The 12,922-nt window shown below is 38.8% G+C and overlaps 1 pseudogene; it reads left to right on the top strand.

Moving 5' to 3' along the window:
- The window catches only part of LOC101841640, a 30,335-nt pseudogene extending 19,293 nt beyond the window's left edge, over nt 1-11,042 (top strand).
- Nucleotides 11,043-12,922: the final 1,880 nt, after the last annotated feature.

Consider the following 12,922-nt stretch of genomic DNA (forward strand, 5'->3'; position numbering starts at 1 on the left):
CTTGAAATTTGCAGGCAAGTGGATGGTACTAGAAGAAACCATCCTTAGTGAGGTAACCCAGTCACAAAAAGTCAAGCATTGTATGTAATCATATATGGATTTTAGGCATGAAACAGAGGATTGCCAGCCTACAACTCCACTGACAGAGAGTCTTGGAAACAGGGAGGACCCTAAGAGAGATATGCATGGTAACCCAGAGAAGGGGAACAGAACAGAATCTTCTGAGGGGATTAGGAGCATGGGGGGGAGGGGGAGGAACCTGGGAGAGAGGGGATGAAGAGGAGGGGAGAGTAAGAAATGGGGAGCAAGAAATTTGATTCGGGGGAATAATAGAGAAGAGAAGGATGAGAAATACTATAATAGAAGGAGCCATTATAGGTTTGAAGAGAGATCTGGCACTAGTGAGACGTCCAGAGGCCTACAAGGATGACACCACTGTCAATCTAACCAATAGTGGAGAGGCTACCTTAAGTGCCCTTCCCTGATAATGTGATTGATGACTCCCTTGTATGTCATCCTAGATCCTTCATCCAGTGCCTGAAAGAAGCAGAGCCAGACACCCACAGTTAAACATTGAACTGAACTCCGGGAACCCAGTTGTAGAGAGGGAGAAGTGATGAGCAAAGAAATTAAGACTTGGCAGGTGAAACCCACAGAACAGCTGACCTGAACAAGGGGGAGCTCATAGACCCCAGACTGATAGCTGAGAAGCCAGCATGGGACTGATCCAGACCCCCTGAACATGGGTGTCAGTGAGGAGGCCTCAGCATCCTTTAGGACCTCAGGCAGTAAATCAGCATTTATCCCTGTCATCCAGATGGACTTTGGGAGTTCATTTCACTTGGAGGGGTGCTGTCTCCACCTGGACACATAGGGGAGGGCCTAGCCCCTGCCACAGATCATATGACAGACTTTCGTGATCCCCCATGAAGGGCCTCATCCTCCTTGGAGAGTGGAGTGGGGATTGAGGGAGGGGTTGGGAGAGGGTTGAAGGGGGCTGGAGAGGAGAGGAGGGAGAGGAAGCTGGGATTGACATGTGAAATAAACTTGTTTCTAATTTAAATTAAATTTAAATTAGTGAGAAATCAGAGAAACATTAGCTTTTACAATAGCCACAAAGAGCATAAAATATTTTGGAGTAATGCTAATAAAATAAGTTAAAGACCTGTACAGTAATAACTTTGAGTCCTTAAAGAAAAAAATTAAAGACTACACCAGAAAATGGAAAGATCTCCCATGCTCTTGGATAGGTAGGATCAACATAGTAAAAATGACAATCTTGCCAAAAGCAATCTACAGATTTAGTGCAATCCCCATCAAAATCCCAACACAGTCTTCACAGATCTTCAAAGAACTATACTCAGCTTTATATGGAAAAACAAAAAATCCAGAATAACCACAAAAACCCTGTACAATAAAGGAATTTCTGGATCACCATCCCTGACTTCAAGCTCTATTATAGAGCCATAGTCCTGAAAAAAGCTTGGTATTGGCACAAAAATAGACAGGTAGACCAATGGAATCGAATTGAAAACCATACACCTATGAACACCTGATTTTTGAAAAAGAAGCTAAAGTTATACAATGGAAAAAAGCATCCTCAACAAATGGTGTTGGCATAACTGGATGTGTACTAGTAGAAAATTGTGATAGATTCATATCTATCACCATGTACAAAACTTAAATCCAAATGGATCAAAGACTTTAACATAAATACAGCCACACTGAACCTGTTAGAAGAAAAAGTGGGAGTTATCCTTGAACAAATTGGTACAGGTGAATGCTTCCTGAGATACCATCTTAAACCAGCCAGAATGGCTAAAATAAAAAACACCAATAACAGTCTATACTGGAGAGGATGTGGAGAAAAAGGAACACACTTCCATTGTTGGTGGGAGTGCAAACTTGTACAACTACTTTGGAAGACAGTATGGCAGTTTCTCAGGAAAATGGAAATGAGTCTACCTAAAATCCAGCAATTCTTCTCCTGGGCATATACCCAAAGAATGCACATTCATACAACAAGGACATATGTTCAACTATGTTCATAGCAGCATTATTTGTAATAGCCAGAATCTGGAAGTAACCTAGATGCCCTTCAGCTGAAGAATGGATAGAGAAAATGTGGTACATTTACACAATGGAGTACTACTCAGCAGAAAAAAATGGAATCTTGATATTTGCAGGTAAATGGATAGCACTAGAAGAAACCATCCTGAGTAAGGTAACTCGGTCACAAAAAGACAAACATGGTATGTACTCACTCATACATGGTTTTTAACCATAGCGAAAAGGATTACCAGCCTACAATCCACACCGCCCAAAGAGCTAGGGAACTCATGGTCCCCCTGTAAGAGGAGGGGAACAAGGACCCCTGAGCAAATTGGTAGCACAAGGGAAGAGAGGAGGGAGATGGAAAGGGGAGCAGGGGAGAAAAGGGGAGGAGAACAGGAGAACTGAGACAGGGGGCAGATAGAAGAGGGAAAGAAAGAAGATGCCTTGATAAAGAGAGCCAGCACATGTTTGGAGAGAGGTCTAGCACAGAGGAAATGGTAGGGGATCCATAGGGATAACCCCAACTAAGAATATAGGCAGTGATGGAGAGGCGACCTTTGATGCCCTTCCCCTATAATTAAATTGATGACTGCCTTGGTTACCATTCCTAGAACCTTGACCCAGTAGTTGATTGAGGCAGAAACAGGCACCCACAGCTGAGCACTGAGCCATACTCATAGAATCCAGTTGCAGAGAGGGAGGAGAGATGACCAAATGAACCAAGGCAGAACTGGAGACACCCTCAGAAACAGTTGACATGACCTAATGAGAGCACGCAGATCCTAGTCGTTGGACCAAACCAAGCCCTCTGAATGTGGGTACCAGCTAGGAGACCAAGGCAGTCTATGGAACTTCTGACAGTAGAACCAGGGTTTATTACTAGGTCACAAATGGACTTTGGGAGCCCATTCCCTATGGAGGGATACTATTGCAGCCCTGATACAGAAAGGGTGGCCTGGGCCCTCCCACAAGTGATGTGACGGACTTTGATGATCTCCCATGGAGGGCCTCACTATCCCTGGGGTTGGAGGATTGGTGGGAAGCATGGGAGGATGGGAGGGTGAGGGGATGGGGGATGGATATGTAATTAAGAGTGTTTCTGAAAATAAAAAGGAAAAATATATTTAAATGAGATACAATTACACCACTTCACTTTTCTTTTTTCTTTCCAACTCATCCAATATTCTACTCATTCTCAATGTGTTAGCCTTTTTAAAAATAATTTTTGTTGTATAACATGTATGTATGCATGTATGTGTGTGTGTGTGTGTGTGTGTGTGTGTATGTATAGATGTACATGGGCCTTAAATCGAAGAACGTAACTGGTTTCACTGATGATATACATACCACTATTTTACCCCTGGGCATATCTTTCCAGACTTTTCATGGCTGTGATCTGCACCCTGTGATAAATAACAAGATCACCTTGTGTGTAAGTTTCCCCTGACTAAGTCTTTAATTGTTAATGCATAATTGTCTGCTTCTTTTTGTTCTGAGACATCTGTGTGACAGGACAATTCTCCAAATACTTAGACAATCCTAAAAGTCAAGAAAAATTCATTTTTGGCATTCTTCTGCTACATATCTTCCGCACACATTGGATTGAGGAACACTGGGCAGAACTATCTAGTTCAATGATGGTGATTTGTGTTCTTCATGCTGAAGTGATTGTGAAATGAAATTAAAATGAAAACAGAATAAATCATGTTCATTCTTGCCACATGTTTTTTTTGCTTGATTTTTTGAGACAGGGTCATACTGTGTAACTCTGTCTGCCTGGAAACTCACAATGTTGACCAGGTTGGACTTGAACTCACAGAGACACTCCTATCTCTAATACATGAGTGCTGGGTTTGAAGCATGTAGCACCATACCCTACTTTTTCCACATGGTCTTGGCCCTCTGAGTTAAGTCATTTTCAAACCTCTCTATGACTATACAATGTCCTACTCTACCTGGTGCATCACACAGCATATAAAGCCCACTAAAGAGAAACTTGGATAGGCATGGGTGTCTATGGTTTCCAACCACATCTTCTGCACTTTTCTTTTACTCTTGATTCAGTTGTCTTTAGATGGCTCCAGTATCAGTCTTAAACCATTTCCTATGTGACCCAAGTCAGGAAACCCAAGGAAACTAGTAATCTAAGTTCATACAAGATCTAGGGGTCCTTATAACCAACCCCTACAGGAGAGCTGTGACCTAGATTATACACTTGATGCTACTCCTTACTGCCACCCCCTGCCATTCACTGTTGCAAAACACAAAGGAATATGAAAGTTGTTAAATATCAGGTCTTAAAAAGCATCATGTATACTCATGATTCCCATGAAGGTAAATGAATGGACCCGGGTAGCTTAATGGTAGCAGCCATCAGCCATGATATCAACCTGCTTCCAGTTAAGGCAGTAGACTTCCACACCACCATTTGCTTATTGCCATTGGTTCCATGTCACATTATTTCAGTAGCCCAAAATATTATTCCAGAAACCATCCACTAGCCCACATAGAAAAACACAGTCAAATGCTTTCAGATCCTGATGCTTCCAGAGGCTGTAAACTCTTACACAATTTTCAGACCATTGGGGGGGCTCTCATTACAAAATAGGCCCCCAACCTAGCCTAACCGTCCACAAGAAATGCAGAAATTCTGTCCACAATAATGCAGAAATGCCAAGGGAATATTTTTACTTCTGTAGTCCAGAAGACAGCCAATGCCAGATTGTTGTATATTTATTTGAATTTGGGTTTGCATATTATAGTGACATTGTACTCTGAAATCCACAGCTTGCAACAATGAATAAATGAATAAATGCATAAGAAAATGTTTGAAAGGAAAGTGGTTTCAGTTTAAGATTGCCCTTATTTCAGTAAATACAGTCAAGCCATGGTGGTAATAGGCAGCTAATGAGTTCTCTTTCTATCATCTCTTAGGATCCTTAACTCTAAAGGTTGGAGTGGATCAGTGTCTTATCTTTTTCCAATGAGATGTTGTATAACTTTAATGGAATGTAGAGTCCTAGTGATTTACCTGTAAGTCTGAAAGATGAGAAAACGTCCATGCCTGAACTTGTACCTGTAAAATTTTCTCAAAATAGCATCAGAGTATAGCTGAATTTCCTTGTGACTACAGTAATTTCCTGCTTAACAAGTCAAAATCTGTGAGTAATAGTGGGATGAGTCCATATGAATTAGTCACTACTAACTCAGGAAGATCACCCAGAGATACCCAAACAGCCCATTCAGAGAGGAGTATTTAACCAGTGTTATTTTCCCACTTAAAACTGACAAGCCGTTTCTGCCTTGCTGAGGATCTAGTATCTGGACATCACTGAAGAAATTTCCAGCATGGTGAGTCCTGCCCCTGTTCTGTGGAGAGCAGGTAGCTCTGTGAAACCCATAAGTACACAAGGTTCAGTGTTGGTACTTCCCTCTCAAATTCATGACTTCTTTAATTATTGAGGTATATATTTATATATACCTCATGCATGTATATGTGTGTCCTTTGTATGTGTAAATGATTAGAGCTGACCATTTGGGATCTGATAACCTGTTGGATGGTTGGCTCAACACTGGAGAAGAATGTTTCTACCTTTGTTTTGTTTTACAGACTGGAGTTAGTAATTTTTGTTAGGGTAGCTGGAAGCTGGTTGGTAAAGGTATTTGTGGATGTGCTGTCATTACAGGGAAAATTAGAGAGCAAAGACCTTCTGTGAAGAGAACTAAAGAGAAAGGTTCTTGTATTCTCTGACTTTGAAAATAATTATGCAGGAAACAATCTTTTTTCCCTTTGTAAACAGAAGAGCTCAAGCAAAAAATCTGATCCTACAACAAGAGATGCACTACAGCAGATGATGTCCCAGCTTCACATGACTTCACCTACCAGCACAGATCATACTGAGGGTCAACATCAGACTTCTCAGAGCCATTCTTCAGGTCTTTCTGAGAGTCATCCTCAGACCACTCCTGCCACCACTGTGAGTCAATCTCAGGCTCTTTCTTTGAATCCACCAAATGCTCCCAGCCATTCCTCATTAAATTTTATGATTTTCTGTTTCATTTCTGATATCTTTATAATAGTATTATAATGATCACAACCTTGAAAGAACTCTAACCTCCAACTAATTTAGTTAGTTTATATGTTCATTCATTCATTGGATGTATATTTTGAAACACTGCAATTGACATAAATCTACTTTTTCTATTGCATGGTACCATTACATCAGAACTCACTATGAATGTGAGTATAACTTGGAACATATCAGAGTGCAACTTGGAACATGAGATTCATAGGCACTTCTAACTATTTGTGCTCATAAGTAATGACAGTAATATAATTAAAAACATATTTAATAATTATTTGATTAATCAATCAGTTTGATTAATAATTAATTGATTTTATTTAGTAATTATTTTCTTTGGATGGCATCAGCTTTATAAAGCATTTTTGTTAAGGCCAAGTTTATTGATGCCATTTGCATCAAAAGAATGTTGTCCTACCCATCATGAAAGGTGTCTGAGCATTGGGGGCTGAATGAAGTTACCCATCCATCATGAATGGATATGAGAGTGAATGTCAGAGCTGTCCTCTTGTTCTCAGAGTAACCTGGGCTAGATAGAGCATTTATGGCTCCTTCTTTCAGACAAACCTAGGCACAAGGAGCCTCTTTTGAGTCTGTAGGGATGTTTTCTCTTCTAAGAGAGTAACAATTTTCTAAGAGATCTTGCATTTGTACGACTAATATCCTGATTCATCATAAACACACAAAGCAATAAGCAGTAGGGAACAGTTATAAGGAAGGATTTGCATAGCAACTTGCCTTTACTTTTAAAATAATATTTAGAATCTTTATAGTTTTATACTTCCTATAAGTTTTTAAAAGTGTATTAAAGACAACAGAAGTATTATCCAAAATACTTTTTCTTGTACATGCATACACTTTGTTTAAGCAGTGTCATGGTCCCTTAAAAGAATTTAACCTAAACAAATATTGAAGTGACTCCTAACTAGGTTTTGTGCATGACAGGCCAGGAAGCTGGGAGGTTCAGAGACACCTCCCATACTGACTGGTTTCTAGGTGTGCGTGTGCGTGTGCGTGTGCGTGTGTGTGTGTGTGTGTGTGTTTTCTGTCATATTTCTCTTTCAGCTCTGTGGGACCATTATATTTCAAATTGCTTCCCCTGAAATTTATAAATAGTGCGAGAAATCCAGATGTGGTGAAGCACAACTATAATGCTATATAAAGCTACAAAACTGGGTGGACAGAGGCAGGTGGACCTCTGTAGGTTCTAGACAAGCCTAGCCTGGATTCCAAGTTTCAAGCCAATTAATGAGACACTTGTTCCAAAAGAAAGCAAGGAAGTAGGGGAGAGGAAGAGAGGGAGGGAGGGAGGAAGGAAGGTCCAGGTCCAGTATCCTTTGCCATGCCTGTTATTTTGTAAGTGAAGAGATTCTAATCTATTCATTCAGATTGGCAAGGCTCTTGGGGTGAATCTAGTGGCTGCCAAGCTAAGACTTTTTTTTGCAAGGCAGGACTGATATTTTGGAAATGTTTTTATAATTCCGATCTTTACAAAGCCCTGCCTGGGCTCTTGTGAAGCAATTCACAAGAGCACCTGATTATAGACTACATGGGTCTATCTGAGTCTCCCCCAATATACAATCCCTTATCGACTATGTAAGATTAGTATCAGCTGGAATTACAACGTAAAACTCTATTTCTTCTATTACCCAAATGATAGCACATTTATCATTGTTTAGAATTTCTCCATTCTAGTCAATGAAAGTTTCCTTACATGTTTTAACGGAGACTGGTTTTCTTGTGTACATTCTTTGCAGAAGAAACAAATGAGGTTGAAAAAACTACCTAATGAACCTTCTGAGGAAGATGGTTTCCATGAAGGTCCCAAACAAGTTATGGTGTTGGAAGCTACAAAACCATTTACTTATGATATTGCAGGAAATAAAAAGATGTTCCATGCTACAGTGGCTACTGACACTGAATTCTTCAGAGTGAAGGTGTTTGAAGAAAACCTACAGGATATGTTTACCCCACAAAGAGTCATTGCTTTCTCAGACTATTTTGGTAGCTATGGGTCTCTAGTGATACACAAAGCCTCAAGTGTGTCTGAGGTGACTAATAGTATGGAAATCTCAAGATCATTGACTGAAAAACCCATTCCAAATCCTAAAATCCGTGAGCTCCACTCAATAACAAGAGAAATACCTGTGAATGGAAAGTTTAAAATACATGAGGTAAGGCATTAGACTATTTTGTAATTCTTCTTTCTGGAAACTCATGTTAAATCTTAGCAACAACAACATTGTTAAGTTACTGAATATAAGAAACATAGGCCTCTGTATAAGAGAAAGATGAATGAGTTTCCAAATCTTGTATGTTATGTCATCTTTTTTAATGTTTTCTCTCGGGGTAACACCATGGTAGTTCTTTAGAAAGAGAGTCATCAGTAACATTTGGCATTTTCTTGGCCATGAAGATCCATCTACAGGCACCCCAGTCCCTTACAGTTCAGTTTATGCCTCACTTTCTTTTTAAATTTTATTTTTTTGATAGCTTCCTTTCCCGTCTTACAGATAATTCAACTGTGAATGAAGAGTCAAAATCCTAGCCTAGATACAGGTCAAGACAATGAGAATAAGAAACCAAATAGACAATTCTGGCCTAGAATGCAGCTTTGTCCAACAAGCTGAGATTCTGACCCTCATGCCTTTAAATTGTTCTCACCTCTATTCTTTGCTTTACATCAAGATGTTGAGGAAGTGACTTCTGCTTTATGTAACAAGACAAAGAGAAGTTTGGCTGACTGGAAAATACAGTTTAATTTCTTAACTTAGAACTGAGGATAACAAAAGCAAGAGCTTTGAACAATTCTGGACTCTGGGAATATCTTTAAGTGCCAAACCCCTACAAAACAGCATGTTTATCTGACTTGACCACGTGTTTACAATATTCTTTCATATTCTTTTATGCATTTGTTCAGCAGTGTATTAATCAATTTTATCAGTACTGCTTATATACAGTGTTTTTAAATGACTGTGAATATACATGTGTCTATAAGTAAATTGAATGCAAACCAAAAGAGCAGAGTTAGTTAGATGATGTGACTTTAATTTTTGAGAGCTATAGAGTAGAGTGAATGAGTGTACACGCTGACTAAATGTGGTCCATTTAAATGAGAACTACAATAGTCATTTTTAGGCTCACAATGAGATAGAGCTTTTCTTCTCAGGTCTCACAAATATACTTAGGGAACCTGTAAAGGTAACCAGCTGGGTTTTTTTGTTGCTTACTTATATACTTTTGTTGTGGCTTTCGTTTTTGTTCCCTTCCTTTTGCTCAGTAAGAAATCTTAGCTCTTCTTATAAGTTAGCACCAGTGCTTAGGAAGACACTCAGTTTTTCTAGAGAAAGTTTCAAAGGATGAATTTTCCAAAACGAATATCTTAAGCTGTTTTGTTCCTGACATTCAATTTTTAAAATGTGTGCTTACATAATTGTATTTATTTTTAACTAATTAATTAAGTTTTAATTAGACTGTGAGGTTTGAGGAGAAACACTCATTCCATGGTGCTCCTGTGGAGATCACAGAACAGTTCTGAAAGTGGGTTGTGTTCTAAATCATGAATCCTGTGATTGTACACAGGTTCCTAAGCTTGACAACAAGCAGCCTTACCAACTGAACTGTCCCTTGTGCCTGCAATTCTAATCATAATATACTCATTTGCTTTGACAGAGACAAGTATCTCTTAACCCACATAATTTTTCATTGAGGTGATAAATTTTGACACATGTCTCAGAAGATGAATGTTAATTTCTTTTGCAGAAATGTAAAGGGACAAATTGTATATATTATGTGATTAAGGATCGTACAGGTAAAATGAAAGTGGTAGTATCTGGACACCTGACCAATGTCAGCTGCAAGACTGGTGACACAGTTAGACTTGTCTGCTTTGAACTGACCTCAGATGTGAATGAGTGGTTTCTGAGAGCTGGGAGGTACAGTTACATGGAGGTATGTACTCTAGGGCAACTGTATCCTTACTAATAATAATTTCAGTCAATACTCTACCAAAACTTGGCTTGCTGGCATTGTGCAAAAAATTCAAGATGTGGCAGGAAAATTTAGTTTTGTCCCAGTATTGGAGGTATTTTTTTCTTATAATTTATAAATAAGTGTATTTTTATTCATAGTAAAGAGAAGAAATTTAGAGACACTCTCAAACTGTAATCCCCTAAGAAAAATAATAAAATGGTTACATTTACTTAGAAAGAGATATTATTCAGTAGAAACTTGGATTAATTTCTTTCAAATTCTGGCTCATTGGTTTTACAAATTGACCATAGACTCAAAGAAATTCAATATCTTCACCTACAACATGGAAATTATGTCCAACATAGAGGTTCATGAGTAGAACTCATAGTACACCTAAGTTTGCCACAGAGGCACTAGAATCTGCTCTCTATATCAAACTGACATACACATGAGCATAGGGTATTCAGTACACTAAAATAAACTAATATAAACTTAGACTTGAAAACATTCAAGGCTGGCCTCTTTGGTCACACAGAAATGTTATCAGATCTCAGTTGATCTAAGGATCCTCTCAGTTCCCTGACTTTGTCCACAGCAGGTACACTAGCCATGCCTTGGTGCTCTCCTCCCATTTTCCCCAGTGAGAATTTCCAAACTGCAGCCCCTTTCTCCCGTTACGTCAGGGCCCCTCCTACTTTTCTACTGTGTTCATGATTGGTAAGAGTGAATAGCACATGCCATGGTCTCATGCAGGAGAGAAAAGCTGAATCACAGAAGAAAAAATTCATTAAAGAAGGCAGGCAAGAGTGGGGAAAGAGTTGGCTCATAGAGACAAGATAGTGTGAGGAAGGGAGAAGTGTGTGACCAGCTGCATAACAACTGATCTGCCCTCATCACTTTCTGTTCAAGGTCATCAAGCCTAAAGAGAAATAATAATGATGCAACCCTAATTCAATCATGGAAATCTTTAGAGTCCTCCTTGTGAAAACCTGGATGCCACTGGAAATGGGGATAAGATGCAAGTACAAGAAAAAAATTATATGCATGTTAAAATCCAATACATATAGAAGCCAGCTCTTAATTATAGGAAATAATACTTTTTAAATGTATTCTTTATAGATTGCTGCATTATATACCTTCCACAGGTTGTATGTTTAAGTTTCATAGTTTGAAAAATTAATTCTGTATATAAAGCAGTACTTCCAGTAATTTACTTCTTAGATCCGTGAGTTCTTTAAAACAAATATTTGGTGGTCTGCTGCTACCAGAGTGGAATAAGATTTATGTCAAGCAATATTCAGATTTATGTTTTGAGTGTGATATTTACTGGAAAGGCCTTCTGTAGGAAGGAACCAGCTGTATCATCAGAGAAATCAAACTTAATAACAGTTAGGTAGGACCTGAAATGTAGCCTAGAATGTAGCTGAAGGGTACTCGTTGTACATTCCAGTATATTACACAGTTAAGTCATTTGAAGTAACAACTCTATAAATTGGAGATTTTACTACTGTAATCTTCTGTTTGCAACTATAAGAAATGTCATTTCCAATATTAGGTGAAATAATATCAGAAGTCTTGAGAGTACAAAGAGGAAGTCTTAGAATGAAGAAAAGCATCAGTCCCAAATAACACACATGAGGCTATATTAATTATGAAGCTGTTGGCCTTGCTTGTTTCTTACTGGCTAGCTCTGACTTGAGTATTTACCCCATAATTGTTAATCTAAGTATTTCTCTTACTGGAGAAATTTCCGGGCTTCCTACCCCATGGCAGTTACATCTTGACTTTCTGTGTTTCTCCTACCCAGAGTTCTCCTCGACTCCTAGTCCCACCTATCTTAGATCACTATTGGCCAACAGTGCTTTATTAACATATACACAGGACTTCCCCAACAGAGGGACACAAAGACAAAGAAAGAGATGAGAAACAGTGGCAGCTCTGACAAGAAGTGATGTACCAATATTGCAATGTATCTGAAGAATTTGTAACATACTTCTTAGTGATTTTCAGCCAGTGGTGCAAAGGGACACATGACTAAGTTAGAAAATTCTCTCCCACTTGAGTTTTATTTTTTATGGTGTTAAGAAAGCTGAGACATGCATGTATCTTTCTCCTCTTCTTGATGACACTGTGCTACATGAATATAATTAAACTTCTTGATAATGAAAATGGTCTTTATCATCACAGACACAAAGCCTGTACCTTGAATCATTAGATCAGATAAATCTATTCACTTAGTTTTGAGCATAATCAAACTAAAATGCAACACAGGATATATAGCAATAGAATTTAAAAAATATTTTCATCCTTTTTTGAGAAATCCATGTATTGTATTTTTATTACATTCACCCATTCACTCTCCCCAGTTCCTTTCATCTATCCCATTCTATACTCACCCTACTTTGTGTTTTCATACTTTTTTAAAAAATCAATTAAATTAGTGCACCTACAGACTCTTCAATGTTTGCCTATCAAGTAGGTCATAAACAACCTATCAGGTATTGCACCCTTAAAGAAAACAAGCTCTTCCTACTCTAACAGCTATCTATTGCCAAAGGCACCTCAATTAGAGCTGGCATTGTTTGAGTGTCTCCCATTTCCATGATGGTATTTTGTCTGAGTTAAATTTGCACAGGTCTATGCAAACTGTCACAACAGTAGTGCCTTCACCTGAGTAACTGCCCTGTTGTGTCAGAAAAACTCTGTGCCACTGTAGTTATTCTCATCTCTGGCCCTTCCAAGCTTTTGGAATTACTGTTGCAAAGATCTCTGAGTTTTGGGAGGAGGGTTTGAGGCACAGATGTCCCATTTAT

The sequence above is a fragment of the Mesocricetus auratus genome, unplaced genomic scaffold (genome assembly GCF_017639785.1).
Source record: "Mesocricetus auratus isolate SY011 unplaced genomic scaffold, BCM_Maur_2.0 Super-Scaffold_100676, whole genome shotgun sequence".
Classification (NCBI taxonomy): Eukaryota; Metazoa; Chordata; class Mammalia; order Rodentia; family Cricetidae; genus Mesocricetus; species Mesocricetus auratus.